General features: G+C 33.6%; 1 non-coding gene across 1 annotated transcript; it reads right to left on the bottom strand.

The window, feature by feature from the left end:
* Positions 1–12,895: 12,895 nt before the first annotated feature.
* On the bottom strand, positions 12,896–13,002 carry LOC112498396 (small nucleolar RNA R71). The gene has a single exon (XR_003065714.2). It is a non-coding gene; the product is annotated as a small nucleolar RNA R71 (small nucleolar RNA).
* Positions 13,003–19,347: the final 6,345 nt, after the last annotated feature.

The following is a 19,347-nucleotide window of genomic DNA, read 5'->3' as shown; positions in this document are numbered from 1 at the left end:
TCGAGAAAGTCTGAGCTCTGTAACTATACTCACGCTTCTAACTCCAAAGAAAGATAGAAGTTGGAGAATATGTGTAGATAGTCGAGCCATCAACATGATTACAATACGATATCGATTTCTTATTCCCTGATTGGATGACATGCTTGATAAATTAGGAGGGTCAAAATTTTTTTCTAAGATTGATTTGTGGAATGGGTACCATCAAACTTGTATTCGCCCTGGTGATGAATGGAAAATAGCATTCAAAACTAATGAAGGACTATATAAGTGGATAGTTATGCAATTCGGTCTGGCTAGTGCTCTAAGCATTTTCATGAGGTTAATGAATCAGGTTTTTTAACCTTTCATTGTAAAATTTGTTGCTGTTTATTTTCATGACGTCTTAATTTATAGCCATAGTGAGGAAGAGCATATTTAACATTTGAAGGAAGTATTTAAGGCATTACGAAAGAATAAGTTGTATGCCAATATGAAGAAATGCAGCTTTATAAAAGAAATCTTAGTCTTCTTGGGCTTTGCTGCGAGTTCAGAAGGAATCAAAATTGATTAAAAAAAAGGTGAAAGCCATTCGAGAATGGCCAACACCAAACAAAATTTTAGAGGTTTAGAGTTTTCATGGCCTCGCAACCTTCTACAGATGATTTGTGAAGAACTTCAACACCATAGGTGCACCATATATAGGTTGTTTGAAGCAAAAATAATTTGTTTGGACAAAAGAAACAAAACAAAATTTATAATCTTGAAAGAGAAACTTACAAATGCACTTGTCTTTACACTTCCTAACTTTAACAAGATTTTTAAAGTCGATTGTGATGCTTCTGGAATGGGAATATGAGCTATTATGTCTTGAGAAATAAAACCAATCACTTTTTTTAGTGAGAAGTTCAACTAAGCTAGAAAGAAGTAGTCAACATATGAGCAAGAATTGTATTGAATTGTTCGCACTTTGCAACAATGAGAGCGATATCTATTATAAAAATGATTTATCATAAACGCAAATCATCAAGCTCTTAAGTATCTCAACAGTTCTTCTAAAGCCAATCGAATGCATGCTCAATAGATTGCCTACATTCAGAGGTTCATATTTTCTCTTAAACACAAGGCAGGCCAATTGAACAAAGTCGCTGATGCACTAAGTTGCTGAATTATGTTGTTGAATATTATTCATAACGAAATAACTGGTTCTGATTATTTGAAAGATTTATATGCAGATGATGAGGATTTTAAGGAAGAATAACAAAAATGCACCAATCTAGTTGCAAGTAAACACTAAATACATGATGGATTTTTATTCTTTAAAGATCGTCTATGCATTCCACGCGGAGCATTAAAAGAGCACATCATTCGGGAGCTACACACTGGAGGAATAGGAGGTCAAATGGAACGAGACAAAACCCTTTTTTTTTTTGTATAAACTCAATATTTCTAGCCACATCTCAAACGTTATGCCTAGAAATTTGAAAAAGGTTGTCATACCTACCAAAGGAAAAATGACAAACTCGGAATATTAGATTATACATGCCATTGACTATTCCTAATGCATCTTAGGAAGACTTGTCCATGGATTTCATCTTAGGATTACCACAAACACAGAATAGCTCGGATTTTATCTTTGTTGTGGTAAATCATTTTTCTAAAATGACTCATTTTATTCCATGCAGGAAAACTTCATATGCTACCTACATTGCTCAACTATTCTTTCGAAAAGTCGTCTATCTACATGGATTGCCAAAAACAATAGATTCTAATCGCAATAGCAAATTTCTTAGACATTTTTGGCGTGCATTGTAGAAACGACTAGATACAACTTTACAATTTAGCAATGCTTGTCATCCAAAATAGATAGGCAAATTAAAGTCACCAATTGCACACTGGGTAATATCTTGTGATATCTGATTAAAAAAATAAGAGAAAGGAGAATGTTTTATCGTAAACTGATTTTTCCTGCCACAATGTGCCTAATCGTACTAGTGGTAAATCTCAATTTGAATTTGTTTACATTCATCCTCTATTGCCCACTTTAGACTTAGTTCCTTAACCAAAACTTCTTGGAATGAGCATCATTGCTGATCGACGTACATGGAGGAGTCAAAAGGAAGTTGGAAGAATCTATCGCAAAATACAAGGCCATCATTGACAAGCATAGAAGGTTCAAGTCATATAAAGTGGGTGATTATGTCATGGTGAATTTACGCGAAGAATGAATTCCTGTAGGAGAATATAGTAAGCTCAAACAAAAGAAATTAGTCCTTTTTGCATCCTTTAAAAGATTAATGATAATGCCTATATCATTAATCTCCCAAAACACTATGCCATTCTAACACTTTTAATGATCAAGATTTGTACAAGTATCATGGCCCAGAATGAATTCCTTGACTAACTCAAAGATGAGTTATTTTTAAGAGGGGAAGAAGTTGATGCAACATGAGACATGAGGGCCAAGATAGTGGAATAGAGTAGGTATGTTTTGTTCAATAGAATGTAGTTGGTGTGTTTGTTGAGTGAAGTATAGTAAGTATAGTTGAATTTGATTACTATAAATATATACTAAATCTTCTGTAATATGCAACCTACCTTCAATCAAAATTTGAGTTTTCTTCACTATAAATTATAGTTGTGAATGAATTTGTCATATTTTCTTCTCTTTGTGAGAATGCAAGTTAGAGTGAAATATAGCAAAAGGCTGCATCAGGCATCTAAAGATCTGCACTGGAATCCCTTTTGTGTATCCTAGCTGTGTTTTATCATTGGCCGGTGTGGAGAGTTGCATTCAGATTTTCATTTGATTTTGGATTCTTGTTGTTATATCCCAGAAAACAAATTTCAACTATTAAGGTTGCTTTTTGATATTCGAAGGATCTATGTCGAAACTCCCTCCAGTATCCTAACCGTGTTTCATGATTGGCAGGTGTGGAAAGTCGCGTTCAAATTGACGTTTAAGTTAGGATCTATGCTATTATCCCCTAGAAAATAAGTTTAACTATTTTAGTCATTTTTCGTCATCAACAAGAGATTTGTTTAAAAATATATATAGTAAATAATTTTTTTTTTAAATCCAACGATAATTTCTTTAGATGTCCTTATTTCGTAATATTTCACACAAAGTTATGTGACTATATCTATAGATAGATATAAATATTTTTAACTGTTATACTAACATGGAACTAATGCAGATGAGATGTTGAACTAACAAGAGACACGCATGTTCCTTACTATATAACCCAAAGTTTTTGTATATGTTTTATTTCTTATTTTTGGACTTGCCGCCCAAGCTAATTCCTCCACTCACATATACGAAAAGGCATAAAACATGAAAGAAAATGGACCAACACACTTGAATATTTTTTCAGTTCAATGGTATTAATATTAACTCAATTTCAACATAGCTTATTTCTGCATCTTATCACTTATTTTTCCACTTTTGCTATTCAAATTGTCGTCAATGAGCTACGTTGTTAAGTTGGTCGGAGCTTTCCTTCATTTGGAGATAACATTCTTGGAAAAGCCTGAGTTTTTTTTTTTTTAAACTACAAAGATGATGGGGTTAAGTCGGACCCCTACCTTACCTCAAATAAGGTGCCAGTATTGCCCAAGATTGAATTGCCAATGTTTCCCTATTCCCCAAAATCTGAATTCCTCGAAATTCTTAAATCTAAATTCCCAAAAGTACCTGATCAGTTGCCAAAAGTGCTTGAATTACTATAGTTTCCAAAATCTGAACTGCCCACTATGCCTAAATTGCCAGCTTTTTAGTTTTCATCACCTTCGTGAACTATAAGCCTACATTGTCTTAGATGCCCAAATTAAGGAGAACCCAACTCACTCAACCACCAATCGTTAAAAAATTACGATACCACATGATATCTTGTTTTTCTTTTTACAATCTCTCAAAATTGTATAGTTTTTTGTTTTGCACGTTTCATGAGCAGACCCAACTTCAGCCACTTTTGGGCCGTTAATTTTACTTGCCCAAGCCCCTTCCTAAGGAAACAAATAAAAATAACTTGATCATATTTCAAACGAACAAAATAACTGTAATTTAGTGATAAAAATTACCATGCTAAGTTGAAGAAATTACAACATAAATAATGTGTTTTAGAAAAAAAAAGGATAAAATTACAAATTAAAGAGAGGTAAACTACTTTCACAAATGTGAGCAACAACTCAAACATAATGAACCCACAATTTTAAAAAAAAAATTGTTAATGTTATTTTTTCAATTTTGGAAATTAAAAAAAAAAAAGAGTTAAGCCTGAGTTTCAAGGAAATCAAATATGCCCCAATGTATAATTGGAAGAACTAAACCCACCAAATCGAGTTAAAAACATTTTAACCAAGGCCCTAATCTAAATTCGTGGATTTGCCACTAGCATGTTTCCTTTCCAAAGGATATGTAATTCATATATGATCACTAAAGTTTATAAGGAGAAATCAAATAAAACAAAACAAAAATTAGATGGCGAATGGGATTAATTCAAGAAAACCCAGATCTCTAAATAAGTAATGGTTCTTCAATAAACCAGTAAGCTGCCAAATACAACTTTCAAGTTGTAAAAATAATAATACATAAGGTACTTTTCATTGAATAATGATAACTCTATGAAATGAGAGTTATCATAACACTTTTAGACTTAAACCATAATTACTTAGAGAGTAAATGACATGTTTTTATTGCATTTTAATAATATTTTGCATAAACGCCCATTTTAGTTTACTTTTAATAAGTTTTTTTATTTAGAATAAATTGTGTGCTTAGATCTTATCATAATTGTAGGTAACCGGAAGCTCAAATTTCAATAAAGGAATACTGTTGCAATAGGCTTGCAAAAATAAAGAAAGAACATGGTTACAGAAGAATTAAAACAAGTCTGAAACATTGTTGTAGCATCGTTACTGTAGTAATACTGGAGCATTGTCAAAGAAGATTTTGCTCGAGATACTTTGAAGATTGCGATCTAGAGTTTCCTAAACTAGAAGATGTGCGCCCTAGGCTTCTGGTTGCCTTAATTATAAGTTATAAAAAGAGAACACAAGCAAAGAAAGAAGAGGGGACCGTCATTAGAGAAAAATAGTACAGAAACAAAACAAGAGAAAACAAAGATCAAGAGAGAGAATTGGTAATTGCAACAAATGATTCTAGAAGAACATCAAGCAGATCTCACTCTTATTTCTTGTTCTCTTGTTTCTGTCTCGTTATGATGAATTTTTTTATGGCTGAAACTATTTTGCTTCTTGTTTTATCACAAATTATGAACTAAATTTACTTGTGGTTGAGTAATAAACAAAATTAGTGGTTAATTGATTTATATTCTGTGTTGCTACATGTTTGCTATAGCCTTATTTCAATTCACTATTTCGACTAACCACTCATTTAGTGATATTAGCTAAGAAAGAGCCTCAAACAGGCATGTATTAGTGGAACTTATCAGAGCAATACTTGGTTTTAGATTGGGTTTTCTGAGTTGGGTTTAACTTGATTTGAAAAGGGCCATACTTAATCTAAAATTAGTGAACTAAATATAAAGATTCACCTTATAGGGTAATTAAAATTAAAATGTGTAATGCTATATCTTATGTTAGTATAACAATTGGTCATTGTTAAGTTGCATTTAAATATAATACATCCAACAAGTGACAACTGAGGATACATAATAATGTTGCCAAGTACTGTAGCAAATGTTGTAGTAACCGATCCTAAAATTAGAGAAATAGTCAAAACTATTAAGTAAGTTTAATCATTCAACTACTCCATTCCCCTTGGTTGCATCTTTATATTTTTTGTGAAAATTTACTTTATTGCATTTTTTATTACATTTTTATTTTAATTAGTTCATTAGTTTAATAATTTGTTTTAATTCTAATTTAGAATAAAAATTGCGCTGATAAAATTGCTGTAGCAATTCTCATAATAACAATCCTTGTAAAGACGATCTTGAATAATTATCATTATATTACTTATTGTATACACTTGCACATTGACACTAATAGTATTAGAAAACCTACAACAAATAACATCAAGCTTAAGCTCTGCTTAAGTTCAAAGTTACAAGCCTAAAAATAGCAAGCATTACATCACACTCCATGAATCCACAAAATAACAAACCATCTAATGACTTAAATTTGACTTACTATAAACCACTACACTTAAAATATAAAATAAATAAATAAAAACAAATATTAATATAGAAATATTGTAACATTCCTTACTATAAACAACTACACTTAAAATATAAAGTAAATAAATAAAAAGAAATATTAATATAGAAATATTGTATCATTCCTTACCCATTAGAAGTACCCTTGTCCTTAAGGGTAGATTAAAATAATTTGTCTTGATACTTCACTTGCAATTTATAATGAGATATATTGATGCCTTGAATCTCTTTTGAAGATTCTCCCCTAAATTAATATTATTTTCTAAGATTCTCCCCTTAATCAATATTATTCATCATCATTAATCTTGGCACTTGATTGATGAATGATTTATCATCATGGCGGCTAGGCATTTTAGCTTTATGCTTAAAATAGACACCCTGCACCTTGGACGTGTAAGAGAAAACTCTAACCTTTTGAATGTTGTTTTGTTGAATTTTCTTTAATGCACCACTACTTTATTGCATTTTTTAATACCTCTGTCATGCATTGCAATTGCCAAATTGTCCTTCTATTGGAGACGTTGAACTTCAACCAAAGACATAGAACCTTCTTCCACATGTTTGATATAATGGCCAGATGAGTTCAACCTTGCATCCCATGTTCTTGATATTTCATCCATCTTGAACAATAATTTCTTGGTAAGTTCCCTAAGTTCAATAATCATAGCCTTCATCACCTTTTGAATCCTTTCTAGTCTCTACTCAATTGTAAGAATTTGCTCCTTATTTAATACCTAACTCTGACACCAAATGATACAATCATTAAAGTTTATAAGGAGAAATCAAATGAAATAGAAAAATTTAGATGACATATGGGGTTAATTTGAGGAAACCCAAATGATATGAACACTAAAATTTATAAGGAGAAATCAAATGAAATAGAAAGATTATATGGAAAATGGGGTTAATTCGAGAAAATCCAAACCTTCAAATAAGTATTGGTTATTCGAGAAACCAATACACTCCTAAAAACAACTTTTATATTGCCAAGATAATAAATTAATGACACTTTTTAATATTACAACCTAAAAATTAGTAACACTTGTCATATTTTCACATAATGCTCCACTACTTACATATAGTTCCATAAAATAAGTTCAACTACTTTTGACTAATTCAAAATTAACCAACCACATAAAATCAAGTAAATAAAATAAATAATTTTAACAATTTCAAGAGTTTGTATAATTTCTTCCCCCTTGAAATTACCCGTGTCCTCAAGGGTAGATTTTTCTGAAATAATTTATTTTTTCTTCCATTTCCAATTTATAATTAGATATAGCAATGCCTCGAAACTCTCTTGAAGGTTCTTCATTCATCCAACCATATTTTTCATTTCAATTTTTGGCTCTTTATTGATGAATGATTTCTCGTCGTAGTACCATGCCATTTTAGCTTTGCACTTGAAAGAGACACCTTGCACCTTTGGCCGGGTAAATAGAACTCTAAGCTTTAGTATGTGAACTTGGTGAATACATTGAGTTTGGAATGAATGTAGAAGATTGTTGCATTGTTGAACAACTTCAATTTCCTTTGAGATTACCAAATGGCCACCTTGTTGGGAACTTTTAGATTCAATTGAATATTTAGAGTTTTTTTTTTATGATGTTATAGACGTTTAATTATGAATTGAACTTTATATCCAATTTGACTGACATTTCACCCATCATGCACGGAGATGTTTTTAAAGTTCCTTTTGTTTAAGAATCATAACCTCCATCAATTTCTATATCTTCTCTAATTTTTGCTCTATTTTAAGGATTTGATCTCTTTATTTATTGCCTCGCTCTGATACAGATGACACAAACTCTAGAATTTATAAGGAGAAATCAAATAAAATAGAAAAATTAGATGGCAAATAAGGTTAATTCGAGGAAACCCAAACCTTCAAATAAGTATTGGTTATTCGAGAAAACAATAAATTCCCAACTACAACTTTATTATTGTCAAAAAAATAAACTTATGAAACTTTATATTGAATGGCATTAAGCTTTATATAGTAAAGCTTATTTAAGATTACAACAAAAAAATTAATAATACTAAGCATGTTTTCATATAATGCTCTACTACTTATGTATAGTTCCATAAAATAAGTGCAACTACTTTTTATTGAAAAGTCAAAAGTAAAAGGGGGCTTACATGTTGGATTCATTTTAAATGCACCGAATTCGGATGTCTTTCTTGTCAAAAATTGACAATCTGGAGGAGTTGGTGTTCTATGCATGATTTGTCAAAAATGAAGAATTTGGTTGCCGTTTTTCAAGAATTTTTGTTGCCAACTTCTTAGACTTTTAAATTCATTAAATGGTGAAGCTCAACTATAAATAAAAAACAATTCTCATTTGTTAGCATCTCCAAAATGTAGTATGTGAGAGCTTAAGTGATGAGCTCTTTAAGGGAGTGCAGAGAGAGTTCTCTGTGAGAGAGTCCAGAGTCCAGAGTTTGCATGTGAGTTTGTAAAAAGTTTGGGAGAGCGTTTTCTTGAGTGCTCAATTGGGTTCTGCATGATTTATAGAGATATGAGAAAATATGTATCTTGGGAAAATTGTTTCCTTCAAGAGTGTGTGAGGGTACTGGGTGTGTTTGGATATTTTGGAAGTGAGGTTTTATTATTCAAATTTATACTCTATTAATTGTTAGTAAAATAATTATTCTCTCTTACATCCATGGGCGCATGCTTTATTATCGAACCACGTAAAATTCTTTTGTGCTTTATGTTTATGTAAATATTTGGAGTGCATTGATTCCGCATTTGGGCACAAGTGGTATAAAGCAACAACAAATGACACTTTCACAGCACAAGTGGTATCAGATATGAAGGTTTGTACTTGGGGTGCACAATGCTGTTCATATATACGATACTGTTCACAATTATGTTGGAGCCATAGGTTTATACTTTGAGTCTATGATACTGTCACACATATAGTACTATTCACAAGTACGATACTATTCATGAATATGATGTTGTTCACAAATACAGTAGACCTAGTAGATCATACTTGTGTATATCAAGAGCCTACAATATAGTTGTGTAGATAAGTGCATGTCTAGGAAAATTGTGTCGACAAGGCAACAATTGTTTATGATGTCTAGATTTTAAGTGGGATTGTTATGACCCCTCTAGTCTTCCCTATGAACTTTCTTAATACATTTTTCATGCATAGGTGTGAATAGTTGTTAAAATGGTAGAAAATACGAATGAGAGATCTACCTAACTATTCTGGAAGTTTTTTGTACAAGTGCTAAATCAAGGAGTATTCTTGAAGGCAAGATTGGTTACCTTATCATGCAGCACTAGTTGCAGGAAGCCACAAGATCGATTTTGGAAATATTGATAGAAATTACTTTGACATGTAGAGCGTGAGGTTATGAATTCCCTAATTCAAATTTATCTTGAGCTTGTTGTGAAAGATAAAAGACGCAAGTGTGATGAAGATGTTTTGAGATCATATAAATGAGAAGACTTTTGATCAGATTAAGTCTTGCTTGTTCAAAGAAGTAAAATACTTAGTTCAAAGATGATGAGTACGTGACTATTCTGTTGGGTACTTTAAGGAAAAGTACTGAGTGTGTGGATTCTGAATGAAGCCTAAAGTGTCAATGCACGAGCATGTATCAAAATTTGAGGAATCTTGATGAAGAGATCAAGGATAAAGTCAAGGCTAAGATTTTTCTGCACTTATTTCCGGAAGAATACAACCACTTTATGACTACATTGTTGCGTGTAAAAGCATAATTGTCTTCAAAGATGTTGGCATAATATTGACTGATTTGGAGATTCAGAATAATGATAAATATTCCGAATAAGCATCATTTGAAGCTTGGATGAGCAAAGGATGAAGAATAAAGAAAAAAAAAAGGATGAAGCACTATAGAAAGAATTCTCGAACTAAATTGAGAAGTAAAAGAGCCCGAGATGAGTGTGCCTTTGGTCATAAAACGGGCCATTGGAGGAAAGATTGTCTGACGGCTCAGAAAGAAAAAAAAAAGGGAAGAAACTAGAAGCAGTAAATATGGCATGTGATACTAATTATTCATTGAGTATTATGCTTATGAGGTATATGACAAGTTCGAACAAGTGGGTACTTGACACTAGAGCAACATCATTCGTGTTCCTTTAAGGAATTATTGGCACATTTTTGTGACATTGAATCTGGTCTAGTTATGATGAAAAGTGATCAATCTTATCGTAAAAATGAATACAGGAACAATTCCGGTCAAAACGTTCAATGGGGTGATTATAAAATTGGAAGAAACTAGGTACGTTCCTGTTATAAAGAAATATCTAATTTCTATAAATACTTTGGAAGCTAGGGTTACAGGTTACCATTGTTGATGCCAAAATAATGTTCACATATGTAGTAATTGAGATTCTGCAAAGGGGCTCGGCGCCACAATTTACATTATCAGAAAGGAAGTACACGTGATGAAGTGAACATTATTTGGCACACAATGAGAGTTGGCTCAATTAGATGTTAAGATGATATTCTTACATGGAGATGTATAAGAGAAGATCTAAATGACTGAAAAATTATTGAAAGAAGGGTCATGTGTGTTGGTGATAACTCTAGGAAATGAGAGTTATTACATCTGTTCTAGACTTGAATAAAGGTCATGTAGAGAGCAAATAGTGTGTTTTGATTACATTTTAGTGACCTTTTGCATAAATGTTCATTTTAGTTGAGTTTTAACAAGTTTTGCTTGAATCATAGTAATTTGTGCTAAAAACAGGTTTTAAATTGTAGGTTTTAAATTCATGAAAGGATGCAGAGACAGTAGATGGAAAGGGAAGGAAAGAAGATGTTCACAAAAGAAAGAAAGCACAATCAGAAGTAATACAAGTGCTGTTGCGGATGTTAGAGCAACCAGTGCTATAGCAATCTGGGAGTAACGCAGGAGAGAATATAGGCGCGGTCAGCAATTAAATCACGATCTGCATGTTTCCTAATTTAAACACATTCACGCTCATAGGTTTCGGTTTTTAACCTAATTTGCAATATATAAAGGAGGCATACACCACATAACAAGCAATAGAGAAATATTATCATCCAAAAACAATTAAAAAGGCGAGAAGAAGAAGAAGATTAAGAAGTGTTGTTCGGCATCATTGAAGAACCGAGAAGGATCTTTAGATTTTCATCGTGCTTAATTCATATTATCTTTCTTCCTTTGATTGCTTAGATGTATTCTATTATCAGTATATTTATGTTTACTTTTCTCATTCAGAATATGAACTAAATTTAAGTGTAGTTGAGTGACAAATAATCGAATGGATTCTTGACTGTTCTTATATGTTGCTGTGATAATGTTGTAGCATTATACTCTAATCGTTTTTATGATCATAATTGTTATTTCGGTTGACCACCCATTTAATGATTTCAGTTAAGATAGAGCAGCAAAAGGGCATGTCTTAGCGGACATTATTGGAGTATTACTTGTTCTTAAGTTGAGTTTCCTGTATTAGGTTATCTTATATCCCATAAGGGCAATACTTGAATTAAGATTTGTGATATCCTAGATATAGGTGTTCACCTTGTAGGGTAGAAAGATTAAAGGTTATAAAGCCATCTATTAAATTTATGAGCTACTGGTCATTGTTAGTAGATTTAAAAGTATGAGATTTCCAACATGCGATAGCTGCGGAAGCAGATTTGTTCTACCCAGTGCTGCAGCACTTACCACAACAACTGGTGCTAATTCGGTAATCAACAGTCACCCCATTAGGAGAGTTTGATCATTCAACTACTACATTCCCAATTGAATTTTAAACACAATTAATTTAGTTTATTTCATACAAGTATTAGTTTATTTCTATCTCTCATAATTATTGGTTACAGAAGAACAATTTGACAAGTGTTTGTTTCGATCTTTAGTTGGTTGCATTATTGTGATTGCTTTGGCACTTTGGTTAACATCAATCCCTGTGGAGACGATCTTGAATACTCATTACTTTATTACTTGTTGTGTATACTTGCACTTTGGCATTGGTAATAATTGATTATATAAATCAACCAACAAGTTTTTGGCGCCGTTGCCGGGGATTGATTGTTTATTTTTAAAGTGTGAAGTAAATCGTGGTAGCACTAAGACTAAACTTGATTCATTTTATCGATTGTCAGATCAGTACGTGCATGCACAAGGACGGATCTGTGATATTTCAATTCGATCCTGAGATTGAACGGACTATCACGAGATTGCAAAGAGAACAAAGAAATTCAAAAACTGTTTCAGACATGAATAATTTGCAAGTTGAAGGAAATTTGAACCCTAACGGGCCTTTACAACTAGCCAACATTCAAGTAGAGCAGAATGAACATGCTAACAGGAGACAGCCAGGCAACAACAATATTATTTACATGGCTGATGACAGAGACAAATCTATACGAGATTATGCCATGCTAACTCCTCAAGTTGTCCATCCTGGTATCATCAGACCTGAAGTAGATGCTGCTAACTTTGAGTTAAAACCAGTGATGTTTCAAATGTTACAAACAGTTGGGCAATTCAATGGATTGCCAAATGAAGATCCTCATCACCATCTTAAATTATTCTTGGAAGTAAGTGATGCCTTCAAGATTGCTGGAGCAACGCAAGATGCCTTAAGGCTGAGGCTCTTTCCTTATTCCTTAAGGGATCGAGCAAGAGCATGGTTAAATTCATTACCATCTGATTGCATCACTACATGGAATGAATTGGCTGATAAATTCCTAATGAAATATTTCTCACCAACAAAGAATGCGAAATTACGGAATGAAATTACCTCCTTCCATCAAATGGAAGATGAGAGTCTGTACGAGGCTTGGGAAAGGTTCAAAGAATTGCTCAGAAGGTGTCCTCATCATGGTATTCTGTAACACCCCAAATCTAACACATGCGGAGCACGTGAAGAAGGAGGCTACTCACAAATCATAATCTTTATTGATAACTTTCAAACTGAAATACCTCCAATTCTTATTCAAATAAATCCACAAATTCAAATGTCTAATACTAATTAATCTCTCTCGAGGACATAAAAATAATAACAAAAGTCTCAAACTCCAAATTACACGTTCATAATAGAAATAACTAAATAGAAACACGAGTCTATTCCTCCTCTTATTCGAATAGCAACGGAAACAGAAAACTCCAAAGCTAAGCGCCCCTCTCAAAGAAACTTAATCTGTAAAAAGTAATGACGAGGGGTGAGCCGTCAACTCAGTAAGTAAAGCCATTTCTAACATACTAGGCCTATCAATACAAAAAAAATATTGCAAGCCTTCTTTTGTTTAAAACATATATCATAATCCATAAATTTCATAAAATGATATATCACGATAACATAACATAAATTCTTAATAATTCAGAATATTCAAAAGCATATTTACTTACGAAGCAAATCATATAATTCGTATACAGAAAATAAAAGGTTAGCTCTTGTCACATAGTGTCACCTATAGTCCCGGTGACCCGGCCAGAAACAGAATCAGAATATCGTGTGCACACTCAAACAGAAACCCAGTACTGGTCCAGACAGATATATCGTATATTACGATCAGAATCAGAATCAGAATCAGAATAACTATGGACAATGAGCCAAAACATTAAGAATCTCATACAATCATCAATAATTGAAATCAAACATAGGTACAAAACATTCGTATCAGTTTCATAAAAGTTCATATCAATAATTTAGGCTTGCATAACATTTTAAAGATAAAATCATAAAAGGTTGTCATGTCATAAAATCATTTACATATTAAAAAGCATTTATAAAATACTTTGTTAAAAAGAATTTAGGTTTGAAAACATTTACATAAAACTAATTTTGTTATCAAAATCAATTAATCCTTTAAGTAGTATCAGAACATTTATACTTATAATAATAATATCAAAATACTTATACATATCTAGTACATTAGGAATGAAGTTACTTACCTCGACAAATGAATGAATAAACACACCTCTAAGCTTCTAAGAGCCTCAATCACCTTCAATACCTTAAACAAATACAAGATATGACAATCAATAACTTATTCTAAGAATCTGATTTTCTAATTCATACATGTACAGGTCTGATTCTCAGAATTTTAACTCTTAATCTAAGACTCAGAATGATATAATATCCTATGGAACTATTCTGGACATCCATGAGTACCCCATGTAAAATTTACAAGAGGATCCGATATCAAAAACATTTTAAAAACTATTTACTTCTCAGCAAATTCGAAATTGTTTTCACATAATCTAAACTAAACAGAACGGGTTTCGTGATTTTTATAAAATAAAATACTAATCAGAAAATTATGAAATTAAAACTGGGAATCCTAGACACATATATTAACATACATATAAACTTTCAGAATTTTCCGAGTTCATTTGGTGGTACAAATAGTCTTGTGAATCTGATCACAATACTGGAATCGCAGTTTTCCAGTGCAGTGGTTTCTATTTCCAAAATACGTATAAAATTGAAAACGAAGTCGAATTTAATGAAATAAAATTTAATCAAGAAGCCCTACATGTCTAGTTTCCAGAAATTTAAATTTTATAAGAAAATTCGTTCAGAAAATATAGCTTTAAATTCAAGATACTCATGCTGTCCAGAATTATCCTGTGCTTAATACGTCAAGGATTGATTAACTAAACTCATAATAAATCAAAACCCCAAGCAAAGCCTAAATATATTCTAAATCATGCATTAAGATCTATAACCTTCTAGAATCGTGCCAATATAAACCCTAGCTAGATAGAGTGATTAGAAATCTGTTGAGAAAAGGGAGAATAACTTATCTGTCGCTTTGATTCTCTCCTAAACAAAGGTTTGAATCCTAGGATTTGGGTAGGAGCGTAAAGAGCAGTAGAGAAGAAGAATAAATGTTGTGAACTTAGGGTTATGGAAGGGGAAAAAGTATACATTTATAGGGAATCTTAAGAAACCCTATTTAATAAGGAAAAATAACCCTTTTTCAAAATTATCTCATAAATAACCTCTATTTAATTAGTACCCCTTTCTTAACAAGGGTTATAGGCCACCCATAATTCTCAATGAAAGCCCAATTTCCATAATTTAATATGTATGGCAATTTGTGGCGTTACATATTCCCTGTTGCATTCAATTGGAAACTTTCTACAATGGGTTAAACCTAAGCACAAGGTTAATGGTGGATGCTTCAGCAAATGGGGCTCTGTTATCCAAATCCTACACTGAAGCTTATGAAAATTTGGAGAAAATTGCCAATAATAATTATCAATGGCCTTCAGCTAGGCAACCAGTAGCCAAAGGATCAGCAGGGGTACACAACATTGATGCAATTACAGCCCTATCAGCTCAAGTAACTTCATTAACTAACATGGTAAAAGCCATGGCAGCTGCTCCAGCAACAGTAAAGCAAGTTACTGAACTTTCTTGTATCTACTGTGGTGAAGATCATGATTTTGATAATTGTCCAGGAAATCCAGCCTCAGTAAATTATGTGGATAACTTCAATCGACATCCTCAGAACAATCCATATTCAAATACTTACAACCCAGGCTGGAAACAACACCCAAATTTCTCATGGAGCAATCATAATCGAAATGCTCCAGCATTGAATGGACTAAGTAGAAACACACAGCCACAACCACTTGGTTTTCATCAACAGAGTCGAGGGCAAAAGCATATCAGCCAGGATCCAATCACTTCATTGGAAGTATTAATCAAGGAGTACATTGCAAAGAATGAAGCAATTGTGCAGAGTCAAGCTGTGTCCTTGAGGAACCTTGAAAATCAAATGGGACAATTAGCTATAGCAATGAGCAATAGAATTCAAGAAAGCTTACCTAGCAACACAGAAGATCGTAGGAGAGAGATCAAAGAACACTGCAAAGTGATTAGTCTGAGATCTGGAAAGCATGTTGATACCCCAGTTGAGGTGACAAAAAATGGGATGGAATGCAATTCAGCCCAAAAACCAACTCAAAATGGAAGCTTGTTACAGCAGACTCCACATCAAGACTCTGATGCCAGGGATCCAGCTACAGCAATTGCAAAAGAAATTCAACCAGATCTTGCTGAAAAAGAAGTTACAACACCAACCTGCACCAACTTAAACAAACAGAGGTGGGTAACTCCTGAATCTAACCAGCAGTTTAGACATCCACCACCCTTCCCTCAAAGGTTCCAGAAGCAAAAACAAGACAAGCAGTTCAGTAAATTTCTGGAAGTGCTAAAGTAATTGCACATAAATATACCTTTTATGAAAGCTTTGGAGCAAATGTCAAATTATGTGAAATTTCTAAAAGATATCTTGGCACGAAAAAGAAGGCTGGGAGAATTTGAAACTGTTGCTCTAACTCAGGAAAGCAGCCATATGCTTTAGAGTAAAATTCCCACAAAATTGAAAGATCCAGGGAGTTTTTCAATACCCTGCTCTATAGGGAATATGTATGCTGGTATAGCACTTTGTGATCTGGGAGCTAGTATTAACTTGATGCCATTACCTGTGTTTAAGCAGCTTGGAGTGGGGGAGTGCAGACCAATAACTGTCATTCTGTAATTGGCTGACAGATCTCATGCATATCCTGAAGGAAAGATAGAGGATGTACTGGTGAAGGTTGACAAATTCATTTTTCCAGTGGATTTCATTGTGCTGAACTTTGAAGCTGACAAAGAGGTACCCATTATACTTGGTAAACCTTTTCTAGCAACTGGAAAAACTCTTATAGATGTGCAGAAAGGAGAGCTGACCATGAGAGTGAATGATCAGCAAGTCACATTTAATGTACTAGAGGCTATGCGAAACCCTGATGAAATAGAAGATTGCAATTTCTTAAGTGAAGTGGACCTTGTTGTAGCAAACAGAATGGACAAATGCTGCAGTAATGTACTTAACAAAGTCACCCCCTTTGAGGAGGTTGAAGAGGAAGATGTTGCAGCAATTCAAACAGATTGGATGGACAAACAACAATCTAATAGGCACACCAGAGTCATTGAACACTTGAATCTTTCAGACAGGGAAGTAAAACCAACTTTACCATCTATTGAATCACCCTCTAGTCTTGAATTAAAACTGTTACCTTCACATTTAAAGTATGCTTATCTTGGTCAAAACAACACACTCCCTATAATCATTTCATCTACTTTGGATGCAGGTCAAGAACAAAGCCTAGTGGATTTGCTGGGAAAATACAGAAGAGCAATTGGATGGACCATGACAGATATAAAGGGTATCAGCCCATCAATATGCATGCATAAGATCCTTTTAGAAGACTGTTCCAGCAACTCGGTGGACCACTAGAGAAGGCTGAATCCTATTATGAAAGAAGTAGTGAAGAAGGAAATCATCAAATGATTAGATGCTGGAATCATATACCCAACATCAGACAGTTCATGGGTAAGTCCAGTTCAGTGTGTTCCAAAGAACGGAAGGATAACAGTAATGGCTAATGAGAAAAATGAACTTATTCGTACAAGGACAGTGACTGGATGGAGAGTGTGTATGGATTACAGAAAGCTCAACAAAGCCACAAGGAAAGACCATTTCTCACTTCCATTCATTGATCAGATGCTGGACAGGCTTGCTGGAAAACAATACTACTGTTTCTTAGATGGATATTCAGGCTACAACCAGATTGCTATAGCACTAGAGGATTAAGAGAAGACTACATTTACCTGTCCTTATGGAACATTTGCCTTCAGAAGAATGCCTTTTGGGTTATGCAATGCTCCAGCAACTTTTCAGAGATGCATGATGTCTATATTTTCTGATATGGTAGAGCAGACTTTGGAAGTTTTCATGGATGATTTCTCAGTTTTTGGAGAAACATACAACAATTGTTTACATAACTTGGAAGAAGTTCTTAAAAGATGTGAGATGACCAACTTGGTACTCAATTGGGAGAAGTGCCATTTCATGGTGCAAGAAGGAATAGTATTAGGTCACAAGATATCCAAGGAGGGTATTGAGGTAGACAAAGCCAAGATAGAGGTAATCGATAAACTGCCACCCCCAACTTTAGTAAAGGGGATTAGGAGTTTTCTGGGTCATGTTGGATTCTACAGAAGATTCATTAAAGATTTTTCCAAAGTAGCCAAGCCTCTATGTTCATTGCTGGAGCATAACAAATCATTTCACTTTGACAAAGAATGCCTTCAAGCATTCGGAGAATTAAATAAAGCCCTCATTACTGCTCCAGTAGTTATATCTCCATATTGGAATTTACCATTTGAATTGATGTGTGATGCTAGTGATCATTCTGTGGGAGCTGTATTAGGGCAAAGGAAGAATAAGGTTTTTCATTCCATATACTATGCAAGCAAAACTTTCACTCCAACACAGATCAATTACACCACTACAGAGAAAGAGTTGTTGGCAGTAGTTTTTGCTTTTGAAAAATTCAGAGCTTACCTGATAGGTACTAAAGTAACTGTTTACACAGACCATGCAGCCATCAAATATTTAATTTCAAAGAAAGATGCCAAACCAAGACTAATCAGATGGATCTTATTGCTTTAAGAATTTGATCTAGAAATTAAAGATAGAAAGGGGACTGAGAATCAAGTGGCAGATCATTTGTCACGGTTGGAAGCAGACACTAGTACATTGACAAGGAAGAACATCACTAAAACTTTTTCTGATGAACAATTGATGGTAGTACAGCAAGCACAGATGCTGCAGCGGTCAGAATCTCCTTGGTATGCAGACTTTGCTAATTATCTAGTCAGTGGGTTGCTACCCCCTTAGCTGAAATTTCAAGAGAAAAAGAAATTCCTTCATGATGTTAAAAGCTACCAGTGGGATAACCCTCATCTATATAAGCTATGCTCAGATCAAGTAATAAGAAGATGTGTTGCAGCAGAAGAAATACCTCATATACTAGAGTCATGTCATACTGCAGCATACGGAGGACATTTTAGGGGTCACAGAACAGCTGCCAAAATTATGCAATCAGGTTATTTGTGGCCCACTATTTTTAAAGATGCTTATGAATTTGTTAAATGTTGTGACAGGTGTCAAAGAATAGGGAACATAACTAGCAGACATGAGATGCCATTGACCAACATACTGGAAGTGGAAGTTTTTTAAGTTTGGGGAATAGATTTCATGGGACCCTTTCCCCCATCCTTTGGGAACTTATATATCCTTGTTGTTGTAGATTATGTCTATAAGTGGGTGGAAGCTACAACATTACCTACCAATGATGCTAAAACCGTGGTAACTTTTCTTCAAAAAAA

Source organism: Citrus sinensis, chromosome 8, assembly GCF_022201045.2.
Source record: "Citrus sinensis cultivar Valencia sweet orange chromosome 8, DVS_A1.0, whole genome shotgun sequence".
Lineage (NCBI taxonomy): Eukaryota > Viridiplantae > Streptophyta > Magnoliopsida > Sapindales > Rutaceae > Citrus > Citrus sinensis.
The sequence above is the reverse complement of the archived record's forward strand: the minus strand, read 5'-3'. Positions and strand labels throughout refer to the sequence as shown.